The sequence below is a fragment of the Lissotriton vulgaris genome, chromosome 4_1 (assembly GCF_964263255.1).
Source record: "Lissotriton vulgaris chromosome 4_1, aLisVul1.2, whole genome shotgun sequence".
Taxonomy (NCBI): domain Eukaryota; kingdom Metazoa; phylum Chordata; class Amphibia; order Caudata; family Salamandridae; genus Lissotriton; species Lissotriton vulgaris.
This window is the reverse complement of record NC_141691.1, coordinates 427,352,656-427,378,649: the sequence shown is the minus strand read 5'-3', so window position 1 is coordinate 427,378,649 and position 25,994 is coordinate 427,352,656.

The window sequence follows — 25,994 nt, the reverse complement described above, 5'->3', positions numbered from 1 at the left end:
ATCCATGCCCTCCATGATGTTTAAATTCAAGACACCCCACAGAAAGACTACGCCCATGCACCACTCACTACCCCTGGGCATAATAGTTGAAAGCTAGGCAAAATGGTTGCAGACCTAAGAACACTGCCTGCATTCAAAATGGCCCCCTACCTCCCAGCACATAGCCAGGGCCTGCCTGTACCAGCACTCAAAATGGCCCCCACCCACATGGCCTGTCCCCATGAACACCCCAAAAAATTGAAAAACACAGAAAAATTAGCACAATTCCATGCCATCCATGCCCTCCATGATGTTTAAATTCAAGACACCCCACAGAAAGACTAGGCCCATGCACCACTCACTACCCCTGGGCATAATGGTTGAAAGCTAGGCAAAATGATTGCAGACCTAAGAACACTGCCTGCATTCAAAATGGCCCCTGCCTCCCAGCACATGCCCACGGCCCGCCTGTACCAGCACTCAAAATGGCCCCCACCCACATGGCCTGTCCCCATGAACACCCCAAAAAATCGAAAAAGAAAGAGAAATCAGTACAATCCCATGCCACCAATGCCCTCCATGATGTTTAAATTCAAGACACCCCACAGAAAGACTAGGCCCATGCACCACTCACTACCCCTGGTCAAAAGGCCCCAACAACAGCCCAAAAAATTGAAAAACACAGAAAAATCAGCACAATCCCATGCCATCCATGCCCTCAATGATGTTTAAATTCAAGATACCCCACAGAAAGACTAGGCCCATGCACCACTCACTACCCCTGGTCAAAAGGCCACAACAACAGCCCAAAAAATCGAAAACTACATAAAGATCAGCACAATCCCATTCCATCCAAGCCCTCCATGATGTTTAAATTCAAGACACCCCACAGAAAGACTAGGCCCATGCACCACTCACTACCCCGGGTCAAAAGGCCCCAACAACAGCCCAAAAATCGAAAAACACAGAAAAATCTGCACATTCCCATGCCATCCATGCCCTCCATGATGTTTAAATTCAAGACACCCCACAGAAAGACTAGGCCCATGCACCACTCACTACCCCTGGTCAAAAGGCCACAACAACAGCCCAAAAAATCGAAAAACACAGAAAAATCAGCACAATCCCATGCCATCCATGCCCTCCTTGATGTTTAAATTCAAGACACCCAAGAGAAAGACTAGGCCCATGCACCACTCACTACCCCTGGTCAAAAGGCCACAACAACAGACCCAAAAATCGAAAAACACAGAAAAATCAGCACAATCCCATGCCATCCATGCCCTCCATAATGTTTAAATTCAAGACACCCCACAGAAAGACTAGGCCCATGCACCACTCACTACCCCTGGGCATAATAGTGGAAAGCTAGGCAAAATGGTTGCAGACCTAAGAACACTGCCTGCATTCAAAATGGCCCCCTGCCTCCCAGCACATGGCCAGGGCCTGCCTGTGCCAGCACTCAAAATGGCCCCCACCCACATAGCCTGTCCCCATGAACACCCCAAAAAATGAAAAACACAAAAAAATCAGCACAATCCCATGCCATCCATGCCCTCCATGATGTTTAAATTCAAGACACCCCACAGAAAGACTAGGCCCATGCACCACTCACTACCCCTGGGCATAATGGTTGAAAGCTAGGCAAAATGGTTGCAGACCTAAGAACACTGCCTGCATTCAAAATGGCCCCCTGCCTCCCAGCCCATGGCCAGGGCCTGCCTGTACCAGCACTCAAAATGGCCCCCAACCACATGGCCTGTCCCCATGAACACCCCAAAAATCTAAAAACACAGAGAAATCAGCACAATCCCATGCCGTCCATGCCCTCCATGATGTTTAAATTCAAGACACCCCACAGAAAGACTAGGCCCATGCACCACTCACTACCACTGGTCAAAAGGCCACAACAACAGCCCAAAAAATCGAAAGACACAGAAAAATCAGCACAATCCCATGCCATCCATGCCCGCCATGATGTTTAAATTCAAGACAACCCACAGAAAGACTAGGCCCATGCACCACTCACTACCCCAGGGCATAATGGTTGAAAGCTAGGCAAAATGGTTGCAGACCTAAGAACACTGCCTGCATTCAAAATGGCCCCCTGTCTCCCAGCACATGGCCAGGGCCTGCCTGTACCAGCACTCAAAATGGCCCCCACCCGCATGGCCTGTCCCCATGAACACCCCAAAAAATTGAAAAACACAGAAAAAGCAGCACAATCCCATGGCATCCATGCCCTCCATGATGTTTAAATTCAAGACACCCCACAGAAAGACTAGGCCCATGCACCAATCACTACCCTTGGGCATAATGGTTGAAAGCTAGGCAAAATAGTTGCAGACCTAAGAACACTGCCTGCATTCAAAATGGCCCCCTTCCTCCCAGCCCATGGCCAGGACCTGCCTGTACCAGCACTCAAAATGGCCCCCACCCAAATGGCCTGTCCCCATGAACACCCCATAAAATCGAAAAACACAGAAAAATCAGCACAATCCCATGCCATCCATGCCCTCCATGATGTTTAAATTCAAGACACCCCACAGAAAGACTACGCCCATGCACCACTCACTACCCCTGGGCATAATAGTTGAAAGCTAGGCAAAATGGTTGCAGACCTAAGAACACTGCCTGCATTCAAAATGGCCCCCTACCTCCCAGCACATGGCCAGGGCCTGCCTGTACCAGCACTCAAAATGGCCCCCACCCACATGGCCTGTCCCCATGAACACCCCAAAAAATTGAAAAACACAGAAAAATTAGCACAATTCCATGCCATCCATGCCCTCCATGATGTTTAAATTCAAGACACCCCACAGAAAGACTAGGCCCATGCACCACTCACTACCCTTTGGCATAATGGCTGAAAGCTAGGCAAAATGGTTGCAGACCTAAGAACACAGCCTGCATTCAAAATGGCCCCCTTCCTCCCAGCCCATGGCCAGGACCTGCCTGTACCAGCACTCAAAATGGCCCCCACCCAAATGGCCTGTCCCCATGAACACCCCATAAAATCGAAAAACACAGAAAAATCAGCACAATCCCATGCCATCCATGCCCTCCATGATGTTTAAATTCAAGACACCCCACAGAAAGACTAAGCCCATGCACCACTCACTACCCCTGGGCATAATAGTTGAAAGCTAGGCAAAATGGTTGCAGACCTAAGAACACTGCCTGCATTCAAAATGGCCCCCTACCTCCCAGCACATGGCCAGGGCCTGCCTGTACCAGCACTCAAAATGGCCCCCACCCACATGGCCTGTCCCCATGAACACCCCCAAAAATTGAAAAACACAGAAAAATTAGCACAATTCCATGCCATCCATGCCCTCCATGATGTTTAAATTCAAGACACCCCACAGAAAGACAAGGCCCATGTACCACTCACTCCCTGGTCAAAAGGCCCCAACAACAGCCCAAAAAATAAAAAAACACAGAAAAATCAGCACAATCCCATGCCACCCATGCCCTCATGATGTTTAAATTCATGACACCCCACAGAAAGACTAGGCCCATGCACCACTCACTACCCCTGGGCACAATGGTTGAAAGCTAAGGCAAAATGGTTGCAGACCTAAGAACACTGCCTGCATTCAAAATGCCCCCCTGCCTCCCAGCCCATGGCCTGCCTGTACCAGTTCTCAAAATGGCCCCCTCCCACATGGCCTGTCCCCATGAACACCCCAAAAAATCGAAAAACACAGAAAAATCAGCACAATCCCATGCCATCCATCCCATCCATGATGTTTAAATTCAAGACACCCCACAGAAAGACTAGGCCCATGCACCCCTCACTACCCCTGGGCATAATAGTTGAAAGCTAGGCAAAATGGTTGCAGACCTAAGAACACTGCCTGCATTCAAAATGGCCCCCTGTCTCCCAGCACATGGCCAGGGCCTGCCTGTACCAGCACTCAAAATGGCCCCCACCCGCATGGCCTGTCCCCATGAACACCCCAAAAAATTGAAAAACACAGAAAAATCTGCACAATCCCATGGCATCCATGCCCTCCATGATGTTTAAATTCAAGACAACCCACAGAAAGACTAGGCCCATGCACCACTCACTACCCTTGGGCATAATGGTTGAAAGCTAGGCAAAATGGTTGCAGACCTAAGAACACAGCCTGCATTCAAAATGGCCCCCTTCCTCCCAGCCCATGGCCAGGACCTGCCTGTACCAGCACTCAAAATGGCCCCCACCCAAATGGCCTGTCCCCATGAACACCCCATGAAATCGAAAAATACAGAAAAATCAGCACAATCCCATGGCATCCATGCCCTCCATGATGTTTAAATTCAAGACACCCCACAGAAAGACTACGCCCATGCACCACTCACTACCCCTGGGCATAATAGTTGAAAGCTAGGCAAAATGGTTGCAGACCTAAGAACACTGCCTGCATTCAAAATGGCCCCCTACCTCCCAGCACATGGCCAGGGCCTGCCTGTACCAGCACTCAAAATGGCCCCCACCCACATGGCCTGTCCCCATGAACACGCCCAAAAATTGAAAAACACAGAAAAATTAGCACAATTCCATGCCATCCATGCCCTCCATGATGTTTAAATTCAAGACACCTCACAGAAAGACAAGGCCCATGTACCACTCACTACCCCTGGTCAAAAGGCCCCAACAACAGCCCAAAAAATCAAAAAACACAGAAAAATCAGCACAATCCCATGCCATCCATGCCCTCATGATGTTTAAATTCATGACACCCCACAGAAAGACTAGGCCCATGCACCACTCACTACCCCTGGGCATAATGGTTGAAAGCTAGGCAAAATGGTTGCAGACCTAAGAACACTGCCTGCATTCAAAATGGCCACCTGCCTCCCAGCCCATGGCCAGGGCCTGCCTGTACCAGCACTCAAAATGGCCCCCTCCCACATGGCCTGTCCCCATGAACACCCCAAAAAATCGAAAAACACAGAAAAATCAGCACAATCCCATGCCATCCATCCGTTCCATGATGTTTAAATTCAAGACACCCCACAGAAAGACTAGGCCCATGCACCACTCACTACCCCTGGGCATAATAGTTGAAAGCTAGGCAAAATGGTTGCAGACCTAAGAACACTGCCTGCATTCAAAATGGCCCCCTGTCTCCCAGCACATGGCCAGGGCCTGCCTGTACCAGCACTCAAAATGGCCCCCACCCACATGGCCTGTCCCCATGAACACCCCAAAAAACTTGAAAAACACAGAAAAATAAGCACAATCCCATGGCATCCATGCCCTCCATTATGTTTATATTCAAGACACCCCACAGAAAGACTAGGCCCATGCACCACTCACTACCCCTGGTGAAAAGGCCACAACAACAGCCCAAAAATCGAAAAACACAGAAAAATCAGCACAATCCCATGCCATCCATGCCCTCCTTGATGTTTAAATTCAAGACACCCAACAGAAAGACTAGGCCCATGCACCACTCACTACCCCTGGTCAAAAGGCCACAACAACAGACCAAAAAATCGAAAAACACAGAAACATCAGCACAATCCCATGCCATCCATGCCCTCCATAATGTTTAAATTCAAGACACCCCACAGAAAGACTAGGCCCATGCACCACTCACTACCCCTGGGCATAATAGTGGAAAGCTAGGCAAAATGGTTGCAGACCTAAGAACACTGCCTGCATTCAAAATGGCCCCCTGCCTCCCAGCACATGGCAAGGGCCTGCCTGTATCAGCACTCAAAATGGCCCCCACCCACATAGCCTGTCCCCATGAACACCCCAAAAAATGAAAAACACAAAAAAATCAGCACAATCCCATGCCATCCATGCCCTCCATGATGTTTAAATTCAAGACACCCCACAGAAAGACTAGGCCCATGCACCACTCACTACCCCTGGTCAAAAGGCCCCAACAACAGCCCAAAAAATTGAAAAACACAGAAAAATCAGCACAATCCCATGCCATCCATGCCCTCCATGATGTTTAAATTCAAGACACCCCACAGAAAGACTAGGCCCATGCACCACTCACTACCCCTGGGCATAATGGTTGAAAGCTAGGCAAAATGGTTGCAGACCTAAGAACACTGCCTGCATTCAAAATGGCCCCCTGCCTCCCAGCCCATGGCCAGGGCCTGCCTGTACCAGCACTCAAAATGGCCCCCAACCACATGGCCTGTCCCCATGAACACCCCAAAAATCGAAAAACACAGAAAAATCAGCACAATCCCATGCCGTCCATGCCCTCCATGATGTTTAAATTCAAGACACCCCACAGAAAGACTAGGCCCATGCACCACTCACTACCACTGGTCAAAAGGCCACAACAACAGCCCAAAAAATCGAAAAACACAGAAAAATCAGCACAATCCCATGCCATCCATGCCCGCCATGATGTTTAAATTCAAGACAACCCACAGAAAGACTAGGCCCATGCACCACTCACTACCCCTGGGCATAATGGTTGAAAGCTAGGCAAAATGGTTGCAGACCTAAGAACACTGCCTGCATTCAAAATGGCCCCCTGCCTCCCAGCACATGGTCAGGGCCTGCCTGTACGAGCACTCAAAATGGCCCCCACCCACATGGCCTGTCCCCATGAACACCCCAAAAAATAAAAAAATAAACTGAAAAATTAGCACAATCCCATGCCATCCATGCCCTCCATGATGTTTAAATTCAAGACACCCCACAGAAAGACTAGGCCCATGCACCACTCACTACCCCTGGTCAAAAGGCCCCAACAACAGCCTAAAAATCGAAAAACACAGAAAAATCAGCACAATCCCATGCCATCCATGCCCTCCATGATGTTTAAATTCAAGATACCCCACAGAAAGACTAGGCCCATGCACCACTCACTACCCCTTGTCAAAAGGCATCAACAACAGCCCAAAAAATCGAAAAACACAGAAAAATCAGCACAATCCCATGCCATCCATGCCCTCCTTGATGTTTAAATTCAAGACACCCAACAGAAAGACTAGGCCCATGCACCACTCACTACCCCTGGTCAAAAGGCCACAACAACAGACCAAAAAATCGAAAAACACAGAAACATCAGCACAATCCCATGCCATCCATGCCCTCCATAATGTTTAAATTCAAGACACCCCACAGAAAGACTAGGCCCATGCACCACTCACTACCCCTGGGCATAATAGTGGAAAGCTAGGCAAAATGGTTGCAGACCTAAGAACACTGCCTGCATTCAAAATGGCCCCCTGCCTCCCAGCACATGGCCAGGGCCTGCCTGTACCAGCACTCAAAATGGCCCCCACCCACATAGCCTGTCCCCATGAACACCCCACAAAATGAAAAACACAAAAAAATCAGCACAATCCCATGCCATCCATGCCCTCCATGATGTTTAAATTCAAGACACCCCACAGAAAGACTAGGCCCATGCACCACTCACTACCCCTGGTCAAAAGGCCCCAACAACAGCCCAAAAAATTGAAAAACACAGAAAAATCAGCACAATCCCATGCCATCCATGCCCTCCATGATGTTTAAATTCAAGACACCCCACAGAAAGACTAGGCCCATGCACCACTCACTACCCCTGGGCATAATGGTTGAAAGCTAGGCAAAATGGTTGCAGACCTAAGAACACTGCCTGCATTCAAAATGGCCCCCTGCCTCCCAGCCCATGGCCAGGGCCTGCCTGTACCAGCACTCAAAATGGCCCCCAACCACATGGCCTGTCCCCATGAACACCCCAAAAATCGAAAAACACAGAAAAATCTGCACAATCCCATGCCGTCCATGCCCTCCATGATGTTTAAATTCAAGACACCCCACAGAAAGACTAGGCCCATGCACCACTCACTACCACTGGTCAAAAGGCCACAACAACAGCCCAAAAAATCGAAAAACACAGAAAAATCAGCACAATCCCATGCCATCCATGCCCGCCATGATGTTTAAATTCAAGACAACCCACAGAAAGACTAGGCCCATGCACCACTCACTACCCCTGGGCATAATGGTTGAAAGCTAGGCAAAATGGTTGCAGACCTAAGAACACTGCCTGCATTCAAAATGGCCCCCTGCCTCCCAGCACATGGTCAGGGCCTGCCTGTACGAGCACTCAAAATGGCCCCCACCCACATGGCCTGTCCCCATGAACACCCCAAAAAATAAAAAATAAACCTGAAAAATTAGCACAATCCCATGCCATCCATGCCCTCCATGATGTTTAAATTCAAGACACCCCACAGAAAGACTAGGCCCATGCACCACTCACTACCCCTGGTCAAAAGGCCCCAACAACAGCCTAAAAATCGAAAAACACAGAAAAATCAGCACAATCCCATGCCATCCATGCCCTCCATGATGTTTAAATTCAAGATACCCCACAGAAAGACTAGGCTCATGCACCACTCACTACCCCTGGTCAAAAGGCATCAACAACAGCCCACAAATCGTAAAACACAGAAAAATCAGCACAATCCCATGCCATCCATGCCCTCTATGATGTTTAAATTCAAGACACCCCACAGAAAGACTAGGCCCATGCACCACTCACTACCCCTGGGCATAATAGTGGAAAGCTAGGCAAAATGGTTGCCGACCTAAGAACACTGCCTGCATTCAAAATGGCGCCCTGCCTCCCAGCACATGGCCAGGGCCTGCCTGTACCAGCACTCAAAATGGCCCCCACCCACATAGCCTGTCCCCATGAACACCCCAAAAAATGAAAAACACAAAAAAATCAGCACAATCCCATGCCATCCATGCCCTCCATGATGTTTAAATTCAAGACACCCCACAGAAAGACTAGGCCCATGCACCACTCACTACCCCTGGTCAAAAGGCCCCAACAACAGCCCAAACAATTGAAAAACACAGAAAAATCAGCACAATCCCATGCCATCCATGCCCTCCATGATGTTTAAATTCAAGACACCCCACAGAAAGACTAGGCCCTTGCACCACTCACTACCCCTGGGCATAATGGTTGAAAACTAGGCAAAATGGTTGCAGACCTAAGAACACTGCCTGCATTCAAAATGGCCCCCTGCCTCCCAGCCCATGGCCAGGGCCTGCCTGTACCAGCACTCAAAATGGCCCCCAACCACATGGCCTGTCCCCATGAACACCCCAAAAATCGAAAAACACAGAAAAATCAGCACAATCCCATGCCGTCCATGCCCTCCATGATGTTTAAATTCAAGACACCCCACAGAAAGACTAGGCCCATGCACCACTCACTACCACTGGTCAAAAGGCCACAACAACAGCCCAAAAAATCGAAAAACACAGAAAAATCAGCACAATCCCATGCCATCCATGCCCGCCATGATGTTTAAATTCAAGACAACCCACAGAAAGACTAGGCCCATGCACCACTCACTACCCCTGGGCATAATGGTTGAAAGCTAGGCAAAATGGTTGCAGACCTAAGAACACTGCCTGCATTCAAAATGGCCCCTGCCTCCCATCACATGCCCACGGCCTGCCTGTACCAGCACTCAAAATGGCCCCCACCCACATGGCCTGTCCCCATGAACACCCCAAAAAATCGAAAAAGAAAGAGAAATCAGCACAATCCCATGCCATCCATGCTCTCCATGATGTTTAAATTCAAGACACCCCACAGAAAGACTAGGCCCATGCACCACTCACTACCCCTGGTCAAAAGGCCTTAACAACAGCCCAAAAATAAAAAAACACAGAAAAATCTGCACAATCCCATGCCGTCCATGCCCTCCATGATGTTTAAATTCAAGACACCCCACAGAAAGACTAGGCCCATGCACCACTCACTACACCTGGTCAAAAGGCCACAACAACAGCCCAAAAAATCGAAAAACACAGAAAAATCAGCACAATCCCATGCCATCCATGCCCTCCATGATGTTTAAATTCAAGACACCACACAGAAAGACTAGGCCCATGCACCACTCACTACCCCTGGGCATAATGGTTGAAAGCTCGGCAAAATGGTTGCAAACCTAAGAACACTGCCTGCATTCAAAATGGCCCCCTGCCTACCAGCACATGGCCAGGGCCTGCCTGTACCAGCACTCAAAATGGCCCCCACCCACATGGCCTATCCCCATGAACACCCCAAAAAATCGAAAAACACAGAAAAATCAGCACAATCCCATGCCATCCATGCCCTCCATTATGTTTAAATTCAAGACACCCCACAGAAAGACTAGGCCCATGCACCACTCACTACCCCTGGTCAAAAGGCCCCAACAACAGCCCAAAAATCGAAAAACACTGAAAAATCAGCCCAATCCCATGCCCTCCATGATGTTTAAATTCAAGACACCCCACAGAAAGACTAGGCCCATGGACCACTCACTACCCCTGGTCAAAAGGCCACAACAACAGCCCAAAAAATCGAAAAACACAGACAAATCAGCACAATCCCATGCCATCCATGCCCTCCATGATGTTTAAATTCAAGACACCCCACAGAAAGACTAGGCCCATGGACCACTCACTACCCCTGGTCAAAAGGCCACAACAACAGCCCAAAAAATCGAAAAACACAGACAAATCAGCACAATCCCATGCCATCCATGCCCTCCATGATGTTTAAATTCAAGACACCCCACAGAAAGACTAGGCCCATGCACCACTCACTACCCCTGGGCATAATGGTTGAAAGCTAGGCAAAATGGTTTCAGATCTAAGAACACTGCCTGCATTGTAAAAACCTTTACTCAGCCCAAGGCCCTCCAACCCAAAATCCCCCCTTCTCAAGACCTATGCGACAAAATCTCAGATTATTTCGATGATAAAATCGCTTCCATCCAGAGGAATTTCCCCCCTCCACTTGCCAGTCAAGTGCCCCCTTCTCCGGTTCTTCCCAACTCTCCAGTTGGTAGCCTTAAAAACTTCACCCCTGTCTCCCTGGCTCAAACCAGAGAAGCCATTCTATCGTGCAAATCTTGTTCCCCTTCCGACCCCTGCCCCCCCAAGATTCTCCATCAAATCATAGATGTGATAAACCCCTCAGTTAATGACCTAGTCAACTTGTCCCTCAGCTCCGGATCAGTCCCTCGCATTTGGAAGAAGGGGGTTGTCAAACCTCTGATGAAGAAGATTAACAAATCCCCAGTGGACTTGACCAATCTGCGCCCAATCACCCTTCTCCCCGCTCTAGGAAAAATAACTGAACAACTAGTTTACAAAGAGCTCAAAACCTACCTCGAAACCCATTCCATACTTCATACCCAACAATCTGGCTTCCGCCCCAAACACTCAACGGAAACTGCTCTCATAGAACTAACTGATACAATCAAAATGCTGCAAGACCAGAGGAAAAAAGCCATTCTGATCCTCCTCGATCTCACGGCAGCGTTCGACACCATTTCCCACTCCATTCTGATCAAGAGACTGGCGGATATAGGGATCTCAGACACAGCCTTATCATGGATAAAATCATTCCTCAGCGACAGGTCCCAAACGGTCGCCCTTGGCCCCTTTCTATCTAAGGAGAAAAATGTCTCTTCTGGAGTCCCCCAAGGATCCATCCTAAGTCCCCTGCTCTTTAATGTCTACCTTATCCCACTGCTCGCCCTGATTGAATCATTCGGCATCCCAGTCACATCGTATGCCGATGATACTCAGTTAATAGTACCACTTGAGGACAACTCAAACAAAGCTGAGCTCAATCTTAAAAACTGCTTAACTGCGGTCTTCCAATGGATGGACTCTAACCATCTTCGTTGCAACTCCAACAAAACGGAGATCCTCCCCATCGGTAAGAACACCTCCTTCTGTCCAGCCCTATGGTGGCCGGATAATTCTGTTGCTCCACCCCAGACCGTCACCACCGCTAGAAACCTCGGTGTACTTTTTGACTCCGACCTATCATTTGACCAGCATGCCAGGACCGTAGCCGGCAGATGCTTCGGCACAATTGAATCCCTTAGAAAGTTCTTTGACTTTCTCCCCCTGAAAACTGTAACAGCAGCTCTCATTATCTCGCGCGTTGACTACTGCAACGCCCTCCTGGCAGGGTCAAAAAAATCCACCCTGACCAAACTACAAAGCGTCCTCCATACTGCCGCCCGCCTGGTCCTGAAATTACCACGCAAATCCTCAATCTCTACTGCCCTAAAAACCTTGCACTGGCTACCCCTTCATAAAAGAATACTCTTTAAAATACTCACTGTGGCCTTTCGGGCCTATAACAACACTGGTCCCAAATACATCACCAGACGCTTCCCACACTACTGCCCGACTCGCTCCCTTCAATCTGCCCAAGATAATCTCATATCCCCCGCCAGATACAACTTAAAGTCCAAAGGCGGAAAAACTTTAAGTTCTCTGGCCATCAAGGCGTGGAACAGCATGCCCAAACACCTGAGAAAGCAGACCTTAGAGAAGCCTTTCAGAAAGCTCCTAAAAACCTGGATTTTCAACCTCCCCGACGATTGGACCAGAGCCGCAATATAGACCCCCCGTGCCTTCCGCATGACCGGGCCTTCAGGATTTCCAGCGCCATGATGCTCCCTCCGGAGCGAACGCCGCGCTCTACAAATACCCCTCCAAATATCCAAATTCAAAATGGCCCCCTGCTTCCCAGCCCATGGCCAGGGCCTGCCTGTACCAGCACTCAAAATGGCCCCCAACCACATGGCCTGTCCCCATGAACACCCCAAAAAATCGAAAAACACAGAAAAATCAGCACAATCCCATGCCATCCATGCCCTCCATGATCTTTAAATTCAAGACACCCCACAGAAAGACTAGGCCCATGCACCACTCACTACCCCTGGGCATAATAGTTGAAAGCTAGGCAAAATGGTTGCAGACCTAAGAACACTGCCTGCATTCAAAATGGCCCCCTGCCTCCCAGCACATGGCCAGGGCCTGCCTGTACCAGCACTCAAAATGGCCCCCACCCACATGGCCTGTCCCCATGAACACCCCAAAAAATTGAAAAACACAGAAAAATCAGCACAATCCCACGCCATCCATGCCCTCCATGATGTTTAAATTCAAGACACCCCACAGAAAGACTAGGCCCATGCACCACTCACTACCCCTGGTCAACAGGCCCCAACAACAGCCTAAAAATCGAAAAACACAGAAAAATCAGCACAATCCCATGCCATCCATGCCCTCCATGATGTTTAAATTCAAGACATCCCACAGAAAGACTAGGCCCATGCACCACTCACTACCCCTGGGCATAATGGTTGAAAGCTAGGCAAAATGGTTGCAGACCTAAGAACACTGCCTGCATTCAAAATGGCCCCTGCCTCCCAGCACATGCCCACGGCCTGCCTGTACCAGCACTCAAAATGGCCCCCATCCACATGGCCTGTCCCCATGAACACCCCAAAAAATCGAAAAAGAAAGAGAAATCAGCACAATCCCATGCCATCCATGCCCTCCATGATGTTTAAATTCAAGACACCCCACAGAAAGACTAGGCCCATGCACCACTCACTACCCCTGGTCAAAAGGCCTCAACAACAGCCCAAAAATCAAAAAACACAGAAAAATCAGCACACTCCCATGCCGTCCATGCCCTCCATGATGTTTAAATTCAAGACACCCCACAGAAAGACTAGGCCCATGCACCACTCACTACCCCTGGTCAAAAGGCCACAACAACAGCCCAAAAAATCGAAAAACACAGAAAAATCTGCACAATCCCATGCCATCCATGCCCTCCATGATGTTTAAATTCAAGACACCCCACAGAAAGACTAGGCCCATGCACCACTCACTACCCCTGGGCATAATGGTTGAAAGCTCGGCAAAATGGTTGCAGACCTAAGAACACTGCCTGCATTCAAAATGGCCCCCTGCCTCCCAGCACATGGCCAGGGCCTGCCTGTACCAGCACTCAAAATGGCCCCCACCCACATGGCCTATCCCCATGAACACCCCAAAAAATCGAAAAACACAGAAAAATCAGCACAATCCCATGCCATCCATGCCCTTCATTATGTTTAAATTCAAGACACCCCACAGAAAGACTAGGCCCATGCACCACTCACTACCCCTGGTCAAAAGGCCCCAACAACAGCCCAAAAATCGAAAAACACTGAAAAATCAGCACAATCCCATGCCCTCCATGATGTTTAAATTCAAGACACCCCACAGAAAGACTAGGCCCATGGACCACTCACTACCCCTGGTCAAAAGGCCACAACAACAGCCCAAAAAATCGAAAAACACAGACAAATCAGCACAATCCCATGCCATCCATGCCCTCCATGATGTTTAAATTCAAGACACCCCACAGAAAGACTAGGCCCATGCACCACTCACTAACCCTGGTCAAAAGGCCACAACAACAGCCCAAAAAATCGAAAAACACAGAAAAATCAGCACAATCCCATGCCATCCATGCCCTCCATGATGTTTAAATTCAAGACACCCCACAGAAAGACTAGGCCCATGCACCACTCACTACCCCTGTGCATAATGGTTGAAAGCTCGGCAAAATGGTTGCAGACCTAAGAACACTGCCTGCATTCAAAATGGCCCCCTGCCTCCCAGCACATGGCCAGGGCCTGCCTGTACCAGCACTCAAAATGGCCCCCACCCACATGGCCTGTCCCCATGAACACCCCAAAAAATAAAAAAATACAGAAACATCAGCACAGTCCCATGCCATCCATGCCCTCCATTATGTTTAAATTCAAGACACCCCACAGAAAGACTAGGCCCATGCACCACTCACTACCCCTGGTCAAAAGGCCCCAACAACAGCCCAAAAATCGAAAAACACTGAAAAATCAGCCCAATCCCATGCCCTCCATGATGTTTAAATTCAAGACACCCCACAGAAAGACTAGGCCCATGGACCACTCACTACCCCTGGTCAAAAGGCCACAACAACAGCCCAAAAAATCGAAAAACACAGACAAATCAGCACAATCCCATGCCATCCATGCCCTCCATGATGTTTAAATTCAAGACACCCCACAGAAAGACTAGGCCCATGGACCACTCACTACCCCTGGTCAAAAGGCCACAACAACAGCCCAAAAAATCGAAAAACACAGACAAATCAGCACAATCCCATGCCATCCATGCCCTCCATGATGTTTAAATTCAAGACACCCCACAGAAAGACTAGGCCCATGCACCACTCACTACCCCTGGGCATAATGGTTGAAAGCTAGGCAAAATGGTTTCAGATCTAAGAACACTGCCTGCATTGTAAAAACCTTTACTCAGCCCAAGGCCCTCCAACCCAAAATCCCCCCTTCTCAAGACCTATGCGACAAAATCTCAGATTATTTCGATGATAAAATCGCTTCCATCCAGAGGAATTTCCCCCCTCCACTTGCCAGTCAAGTGCCCCCTTCTCCGGTTCTTCCCAACTCTCCAGTTGGTAGCCTTAAAAACTTCACCCCTGTCTCCCTGGCTCAAACCAGAGAAGCCATTCTATCGTGCAAATCTTGTTCCCCTTCCGACCCCTGCCCCCCCAAGATTCTCCATCAAATCATAGATGTGATAAACCCCTCAGTTAATGACCTAGTCAACTTGTCCCTCAGCTCCGGATCAGTCCCTCGCATTTGGAAGAAGGGGGTTGTCAAACCTCTGATGAAGAAGATTAACAAATCCCCAGTGGACTTGACCAATCTGCGCCCAATCACCCTTCTCCCCGCTCTAGGAAAAATAACTGAACAACTAGTTTACAAAGAGCTCAAAACCTACCTCGAAACCCATTCCATACTTCATACCCAACAATCTGGCTTCCGCCCCAAACACTCAACGGAAACTGCTCTCATAGAACTAACTGATACAATCAAAATGCTGCAAGACCAGAGGAAAAAAGCCATTCTGATCCTCCTCGATCTCACGGCAGCGTTCGACACCATTTCCCACTCCATTCTGATCAAGAGACTGGCGGATATAGGGATCTCAGACACAGCCTTATCATGGATAAAATCATTCCTCAGCGACAGGTCCCAAACGGTCGCCCTTGGCCCCTTTCTATCTAAGGAGAAAAATGTCTCTTCTGGAGTCCCCCAAGGATCCATCCTAAGTCCCCTGCTCTTTAATGTCTACCTTATCCCACTGCTCGCCCTGATTGAATCATTCGGCATCCCAGTCACATCGTATGCCGATGATACTCAGTTAATAGTACCACTTGAGGACAACTCAAACAAAGCTGAGCTCAATCTTAAAAACTGCTTAACTGCGGTCTTCCAATGGATGGACTCTAACCATCTTCGTTGCAACTCCAACAAAACGGAGATCCTCCCCATCGGTAAGAACACCTCCTTCTGTCCAGCCCTATGGTGGCCGGATAATTCTGTTGCTCCACCCCAGACCGTCACCACCGCTAGAAACCTCGGTGTACTTTTTGACTCCGACCTATCATTTGACCAGCATGCCAGGACCGTAGCCGGCAGATGCTTCGGCACAATTGAATCCCTTAGAAAGTTCTTTGACTTTCTCCCCCTGAAAACTGTAACAGCAGCTCTCATTATCTCGCGCGTTGACTACTGCAACGCCCTCCTGGCAGGGTCAAAAAAATCCACCCTGACCAAACTACAAAGCGTCCTCCATACTGCCGCCCGCCTGGTCCTGAAATTACCACGCAAATCCTCAATCTCTACTGCCCTAAAAACCTTGCACTGGCTACCCCTTCATAAAAGAATACTCTTTAAAATACTCACTGTGGCCTTTCGGGCCTATAACAACACTGGTCCCAAATACATCACCAGACGCTTCCCACACTACTGCCCGACTCGCTCCCTTCAATCTGCCCAAGATAATCTCATATCCCCCGCCAGATACAACTTAAAGTCCAAAGGCGGAAAAACTTTAAGTTCTCTGGCCATCAAGGCGTGGAACAGCATGCCCAAACACCTGAGAAAGCAGACCTTAGAGAAGCCTTTCAGAAAGCTCCTAAAAACCTGGATTTTCAACCTCCCCGACGATTGGACCAGAGCCGCAATATAGACCCCCCGTGCCTTCCGCATGACCGGGCCTTCAGGATTTCCAGCGCCATGATGCTCCCTCCGGAGCGAACGCCGCGCTCTACAAATACCCCTCCAAATATCCAAATTCAAAATGGCCCCCTGCTTCCCAGCCCATGGCCAGGGCCTGCCTGTACCAGCACTCAAAATGGCCCCCAACCACATGGCCTGTCCCCATGAACACCCCAAAAAATCGAAAAACACAGAAAAATCAGCACAATCCCATGCCATCCATGCCCTCCATGATCTTTAAATTCAAGACACCCCACAGAAAGACTAGGCCCATGCACCACTCACTACCCCTGGGCATAATAGTTGAAAGCTAGGCAAAATGGTTGCAGACCTAAGAACACTGCCTGCATTCAAAATGGCCCCCTGCCTCCCAGCACATGGCCAGGGCCTGCCTGTACCAGCACTCAAAATGGCCCCCACCCACATGGCCTGTCCCCATGAACACCCCAAAAAATTGAAAAACACAGAAAAATCAGCACAATCCCACGCCATCCATGCCCTCCATGATGTTTAAATTCAAGACACCCCACAGAAAGACTAGGCCCATGCACCACTCACTACCCCTGGTCAACAGGCCCCAACAACAGCCTAAAAATCGAAAAACACAGAAAAATCAGCACAATCCCATGCCATCCATGCCCTCCATGATGTTTAAATTCAAGACATCCCACAGAAAGACTAGGCCCATGCACCACTCACTACCCCTGGGCATAATGGTTGAAAGCTAGGCAAAATGGTTGCAGACCTAAGAACACTGCCTGCATTCAAAATGGCCCCTGCCTCCCAGCACATGCCCACGGCCTGCCTGTACCAGCACTCAAAATGGCCCCCATCCACATGGCCTGTCCCCATGAACACCCCAAAAAATCGAAAAAGAAAGAGAAATCAGCACAATCCCATGCCATCCATGCCCTCCATGATGTTTAAATTCAAGACACCCCACAGAAAGACTAGGCCCATGCACCACTCACTACCCCTGGTCAAAAGGCCTCAACAACAGCCCAAAAATCAAAAAACACAGAAAAATCAGCACACTCCCATGCCGTCCATGCCCTCCATGATGTTTAAATTCAAGACACCCCACAGAAAGACTAGGCCCATGCACCACTCACTACCCCTGGTCAAAAGGCCACAACAACAGCCCAAAAAATCGAAAAACACAGAAAAATCTGCACAATCCCATGCCATCCATGCCCTCCATGATGTTTAAATTCAAGACACCCCACAGAAAGACTAGGCCCATGCACCACTCACTACCCCTGGGCATAATGGTTGAAAGCTCGGCAAAATGGTTGCAGACCTAAGAACACTGCCTGCATTCAAAATGGCCCCCTGCCTCCCAGCACATGGCCAGGGCCTGCCTGTACCAGCACTCAAAATGGCCCCCACCCACATGGCCTATCCCCATGAACACCCCAAAAAATCGAAAAACACAGAAAAATCAGCACAATCCCATGCCATCCATGCCCTTCATTATGTTTAAATTCAAGACACCCCACAGAAAGACTAGGCCCATGCACCACTCACTACCCCTGGTCAAAAGGCCCCAACAACAGCCCAAAAATCGAAAAACACTGAAAAATCAGCACAATCCCATGCCCTCCATGATGTTTAAATTCAAGACACCCCACAGAAAGACTAGGCCCATGGACCACTCACTACCCCTGGTCAAAAGGCCACAACAACAGCCCAAAAAATCGAAAAACACAGACAAATCAGCACAATCCCATGCCATCCATGCCCTCCATGATGTTTAAATTCAAGACACCCCACAGAAAGACTAGGCCCATGCACCACTCACTAACCCTGGTCAAAAGGCCACAACAACAGCCCAAAAAATCGAAAAACACAGAAAAATCAGCACAATCCCATGCCATCCATGCCCTCCATGATGTTTAAATTCAAGACACCCCACAGAAAGACTAGGCCCATGCACCACTCACTACCCCTGTGCATAATGGTTGAAAGCTCGGCAAAATGGTTGCAGACCTAAGAACACTGCCTGCATTCAAAATGGCCCCCTGCCTCCCAGCACATGGCCAGGGCCTGCCTGTACCAGCACTCAAAATGGCCCCCACCCACATGGCCTGTCCCCATGAACACCCCAAAAAATAAAAAAATACAGAAACATCAGCACAGTCCCATGCCATCCATGCCCTCCATTATGTTTAAATTCAAGACACCCCACAGAAAGACTAGGCCCATGCACCACTCACTACCCCTGGTCAAAAGGCCCCAACAACAGCCCAAAAATCGAAAAACACAGAAAAATCAGCACAATCCCATGCCCTTCATGATGTTTAAATTCAAGACACCCCACAGAAAGACTAGGCCCATGGACCACTCACTACCCCTGGTCAAAAGGCCACAACAACAGCCCAAAAAATCGACAAACACAGACAAATCAGCACAATCCCATGCCATCCATGCCCTCCATGATGTTTAAATTCAAGACACCCCACAGAAAGACTAGCCCCATGGACCACTCACTACCCCTGGTCAAAAGGCCACAACAACAGCCCAAAAAATCGAAAAACACAGAAAAATCAGCACAATCCCATGCCATCCATGCCCTCCATTATGTTTAAATTCAAGACACCCCACAGAAAGACTAGGCCCATGCACAACTCACTACCCCTGGTCAAAAGGCCCAACAACAGCCCAAAAATCGAAAATTCCAAAATTGTAGTTGCAGCAACTGTAATGCCCCAAACAAACTTACTTGTGAAATTTCTAATCCAAAAGTGATCCAAAGAAAGTCAAAAAGGCCTCAAATCCAAATACCCAGCAGCATCCACAAAAAGTAATCCTTCCAGGTCAAGAATCAGAATTAAAGTGACCAGCACATGAAGAAAGCACTGGGAGGAGCCTGCTGGACAGGAACAGGAAGTTGGAGACTGTGGGGCACTTCCTTCCTCCCACCCCCCCCCAAAAAAAGGACACCTTGCAAAAAAAAGTGCAGGCAAATGTCAACCTGAGGAGTTATTCTGATAAAAATCATAATTTTCAGAAGGTTTATGCTGCTTGCTGGTGGATCCGCGAGATTGTTGCTGCTCGCCGCATCTACGTGTTCGCAATTGCGAACTCTAGCGATAAGTGCTGTGCAAGGTGGCACGCCGCAAAATTGTATCACCAAGAAAAAAAAATCCGCTGCGTGTGAATTTGCGGATTTTCAGTAAATTTGCGAGAGTTCGCCAATTGCTAATTTACCGAAAATCTGCAAAATCCGCGAGCGGAACGGATTTTCCGCCCATGCTTACAAATAAGCATTATAAAATAGGAATGGTTAAGCAGAACATTGTTGTCAATGATATTACAAATAATATATGTTTGTTTCTTAGAGACATTGTTTTCCTAGAATGGCCATGGTGACATATTTTCTGTTTCTCATAAAGTAACTTTGTGGCTAAGCGATACCCTTAATTACATTAATGTAGCTGTTTCTAAGGAGTTAAAGATAAATTTATCTTCGAAGTAATACAATACATTATTATTGTAATGAGGTTACTTAAACTCCATGATTCTTTCGCATAGTGTTCGATTTAGTTTTTATCAATAGCAGTACAAAGACACTTCTGCATTCAAATTTGTGGTGTTTACAACACAACAAAATTAATGCTTCCTGGCAAATCGTTCATATCTTTATGCTCCCCACTGAGGGAAGATAGTATAAGTGTGCCTGCAACCCATAAAACTATATAAGTGATCAAATTAATTCATCACCCTCCCAAAATGAATACAAAATTATAAGAAGCGCAGCCCTACACAACCATCCTGTAAGTGGTCAAGCTGGCTATACTGATGCACCACCCTGGTCTCCCCCATTTGTCTTTACCTGATAAATCAGCCTTTGCAGGCACCAGACTACTTCACTTTCTTGATCAATTCACCAACCTAGTCCCTTCCTTGAGGTTATTCATCTCATTCTGCCACATAACTTTCAGCGTGGATGGGAACTTAAATTGTAGCAACACAGCAAGGAACTTCAACTCCTCCATTTTCCTACACAGCTCACGTTGCCTTTGGCTCATGATACTCCCAAAGGCAGACCTTATCTGGTAAGTGAAGCTCTCGTATGTTGGTGGCTTTGCTTTTATGGCAGATAAAAGGATCTGCTCCTTTAAAGAATTGGTCTGAAGGTTTACCAGGATCATTGTCAGTGTTTTATGGTTTGGATTCAGCTTGAAGGGATCCTTATCTATTCTCTGTATGTCGATCTCCAACTTGGTATTGGGCTTACCCTTAAAAAACCTGACTTTAGGGCTTTGATGATACAAGCTTTTATGTTGTGGACAGCTGTACCCTATGGGACAGTCATCATTCTTAGATTGTTCATTCCAAAGTGTAGTTCTAACCTCTTGACATCTTCGTCAGCAGCTTGTTTTGCTCATGGGGGGCTTTCAGACCTTGTGCATCTTGGAGACCTCCAGGGATACTTGGGCCATTCTCCCTTGTAAAGCATTAGCACGCTGAGTCAGTCCATCCAGCTTGTTCCTCAGTGTGCAGTAGATACCTTGTATCTCTTTGTGGTTTCATTCATAAGTCTTGAATCTCCACATAACATTTTTCAATAGAGATACCAAAAAGTGTGCTACAGAGGGGCTATCAGTTTCCTGTGACATTGCACCCTGAGACGTTTTAGAGCTGCTCCCTACAGAAGGCAGACTGTTGGAGCCCACATGAGTCTGCTTGTTCCTACTAGTTCCTTCTACATGTGCGAGAGTCAATAGCACTTAGTACATGTTTGCTACTTCTACCTGTGTAAGCATAGGAGCACGGGGATGTGAACCAACTGCCCCCTCGACTGCCCCTAATGTTACTCCTGGGTTATGCCTCCGGTAAATAGCATGCTCATTTGAGCTCACCCTCTGTAGGTGGTCCCTAGTCTCTTTTCTTTGCTTTCCATGATCTTAAAATATGTACTCACTGATGGAGTGGGCTATAACTGGAACGCTCATGGAGGATCTTGGGGCCTTGTAGAATGTTTGTAGTGGACCTCTCCTTCTTCTCCCCATACAAGGAACTGCTACCCTTCAGTTTTGTTGACATATCAATTGTGACTGTACAGTGTTTCTTTAGGTGTGGTGGTTACTTTGGTTTGGCAGAGAGGTGAGAGGACAATCAGCTTTGATTTGAATTCACATTTGCCCCCCCCCCCCTGGGGTTAAAACATGTAGTCCAGCTCCCCTTTCCTGAGTTCCCATACTCGTACATGATTCTCATTCTTGGTCTAGTGGGGCTGTGATATCATTATGCCGCTCATTTTGCTGCATTGTCTAGCCCTGTCTCGTAAGGAAGGGAGAGGAGAATAGCAAGTTCTGCACCTCCTTGGCTCGCTCCATCTGATTGCATCCATCTTCCCTGAGCAATACAATCCCTTTGATGGAAGTTAATCCCCCTATTCCTATACTGATGCATCCAAATGCTCCGCGCAGGGAGCACAAGGCTGACAGTGCAGCCACATTGCACCAAGAGGGTGACTTGCCTCCAACCTATAGGCAAGAGACTAGAACTCCGAAACTAGATCTCCACATTCAACTCCAGCCTTGGAGGTCTAATCTGAAGAATGTAATTGGAGGATGCCATAGGGGAGCCCTTTTCCAGCTTTTTGGTGACCATTTACATTGCCAGTTAGTGCCCCATGCCAGGAAATGGCTTCACTGTGTTCAGACTTCTTCATTCCCCTCTCCACTGAAGGTTCCCTGCAACCACCCTTAGCCAGCTGCCATGTTCCTCCCTTCACCGATGACTCCTTTTTTCTGACTAACAGGTAAAATTGATGCAATTGATCACAGAGTACATATATTTAAAAAGTGAAAGTGTATACCCTTCTTTAGGTCAAAAAGTTATTGATGCAAGTGTCAATCAATGAAATGGTGTAAATGAAGGAATACGTTGTAGTGGATGAGTCGGCAGTGTGCAATGGAAAGGAGAATCAGTGGTAGGCTGTTAATTTGGCTCAAGAAGAAGAGAAAAACTCAGTAGCAAGTAATAAAGATCAGGGTAGTGCTCTCTGGCACTGTGGATGGCAGAGAAGAGGATGAAAAGGTGTTCTGGTGAGGCAAGATTATGAAGCCATTAGCTGTGAGTTCTCAGATAAAGGGAGAATATCAGAAGATGCTAAAATTAAGCTTTCATGCACATCTGATTTGAATACAATTCCAGATGTTGTAGTGGTGAAATACAAAAGACTACCAAGGAAGTAGGAAATGACTCAAAAGCTGATCCTGTAGACCCATTTGGCGATAACATGATTGATTTACACATAATCAAGCACCCCTGGTCTCGGGAAAAGACTCATTTTTCTCATGTGGACCAATATGTGGTTTAAATGTTAAAGATGGACATTTCTGATCAGTCGGAGTCCCCAAGACCTACTATTCCAGATAATGTTACTCTGGAGCCAGAGCTAGATGCTAAGATCTAGTTTTTATAGTTATGAGGTAATTTGGATTTTTATAGTCATGAAATGTCCCCTAACGTGTACCCCACCGTCTCCATGTACGAGCTTAAAGTGCATGTAACTTCCCTCCTCGACCAGCTATGAAGACGCAAATACATTTGCGTCTAACGTTAACATGTCCTCTTTCAGATCCACCATGAATGGATTAATAATTCAGTTCCTAAGTATGCCTTGTCAACGTCTTTTCATGGTGCACTTTCACGTTTTCCTAGCCCTGCAGAGCTAGGCCCTGATTTCTGCCATTGAGTCCTTTTTGCTTTCTGTCTCCTGAAAGCTGCAACGTGGGATACATCCCTGACCTCTGTCCTACTCCCTGCGTGGCGAGCGGTGCCCGGCTCGGCTTGCTTGCCTGCCAAAGACAGTATTTTGCCTTCGAGTTATCAGTATAGCCGAGCTCAGCTCCTCGAAAACACATTCCAGTCTAGCAGAATAGATAAACAATTCCCCGGCTGCAGAGCAAAGGGCCCGGCCTTTCTGTCTCCATGCAAGTAATTCATTACTCCCGTTACCATGGTAGGCCCATGGCCCCTCTCATTACACGCAGACACGTAGTCGCATATGCACGCATTAATAGTCAGTATAGAGTAGCCTCTGCCCAAGAGACCTTTACTTCTAGATAATATAGTTCCCCAAACACAAGATATCAGATATGATTTAGGAACGAGTCGATCTGACATGCCAGACTTCTGTCTCTTTCCTCTAGTGTTAAATGTCAAGTCCCCTGCACCCTCCAGCCTCACGTCAGTCACACGTCATGCTGCTGCGCGCGCATCCTTGTTACAGATTTCTGCTGACACTGCAAGATTCCTCTATGTATCCGCCCATTTGTGACACTTTCATGTGACGTTTCTAGCACACACCTCTGTGTACGCCCTCGTGCACGCCTTCTGTTACGCACATGTGTTCTTATCTCGTTTCTCTCAGCTGTCACGCCTTCTGTATCCATCACCATTATATGCATTTACTATAAATATTGTATTCTGTCAATAAAGTATTGTCTATCCCTTCCTGATCCTTGATGGTGAAAGGAACATGATACCTGGTTCGAACCATTCCATTTTATGGAATAAACCCCTTATAAACTCAGATACCGAGGATTCTGCCTCTTATTTCCGATTGAGTTATTTTATTGAACTCTACTGCATAGAAATTCCGACGGTAAATATTTATTTACCACATTAATTTGGCGCCCGAACAGGGACCCCTCCCCCACCTTACACGCCGGCGGTGCGTTGCAGGCCTAGCCCCCTGCCACAGCCGAGACGGACAATTACGCGTACCCGCAGGATTTCCTGTATCTCCCTCTGGCCAACGGAGGTGACTGAGACTGCGATCGACACCCAGACGAGGCGGTGAGGAGTGCGGAGGATCCCGACCAGAGCCCAGCCAAGAGAGCAAGATCCGAGGTGTCTAGAGGCCCACCAGTTCCGACGTGCCTGTGACGTCATGAGTCGAGTCGAGTCCAGTCCGGTCCAGTCCAGACGAGTTTTCCGAGGCCTTCCGTTCCGTGCTTCCCGGTGAGTACCGTTGCTGGGGATGCATCTAGACGGGTACATTACTATGTATCCGGTCAAGACGGGTTTGGGTACACAGACCCGGTCTGCACTGTTTTAGCAGTGTATCTGTACTGTTTAGCAGTATATCAAGTATTCGTGTCTTTAACGGTTCGACTTTGTTTTCGTTATAGAATTCAAGCATAGTCAATATGTGTTCAAAATGTTTTTATGTGATTAATGTCGTGGTATGAGTGACTGTTTGATTTACATTGCTGTGTTTCTGTGTAAAGAATTGTGTTAAAGTTCGAGTAAGTATCAAGTGCCAGGATATCAAGATGCCATTGTTCTCCAAGTTAAGACAGATAGGAACTAGGAAAGGGATACTAGAGGAAGCGATTCCTGTCCCACCTAGGGACACTCCAGGAAATTTTATGTACCATAAGCATGGCTTAGATGCCATCTTATATCTAGATTTATGGGCCGATTATACTAAGAACCTAGACGAGAAATATAGATGGCCCGTTACAGGGACATGGGATGCAGATTGCATCATGAGAATAGAGGAAGTGCTATGGAAAAAGAAGGCCAGACAATCTCAGAAAGACGCCATAGAATTGTGGCATAAAGAATCTCATAGACGTACAGAGAAAGAATTCAGGAAAGCAGAGAAACATAGAGAAGATTCAGACAAAGCCCGAGAAAACGTATTAGTTGAAGAAGGGATACGAGTTAAAGCAGAGCAAGTAGACCGACAACGAAACACTCTTGTGAATGGTATGTATCCTCTTTTGGCCGAGGGTTTACCTAAGGCCACTCCGGAAATACCAAAAGATCTGCCCCCTCCATTGGTTCCGACTAAATTACGTCACAAGACCGCAGCAGACATTTTTATTTCTTCCTATCTAGACGATGTAGCTCCTACATATACTACTGTACCTGCCCATGTACCCGTACCACCTGCACCTACTGACGGTCTCCTACCCCATGATCATCCACCCCCAGGTCAGCAACAGCAGATCCTTCTAGCTCCATTACCCGCACCCGTTCCCGTTGTCCCCCCTGGCACCCAACAACTGCACCCATTGAATCCTTTTGGGACTGGCGTGGTCCAGGACCCAACCCAGCTACAGCAAGTACCGCCAGGTTAT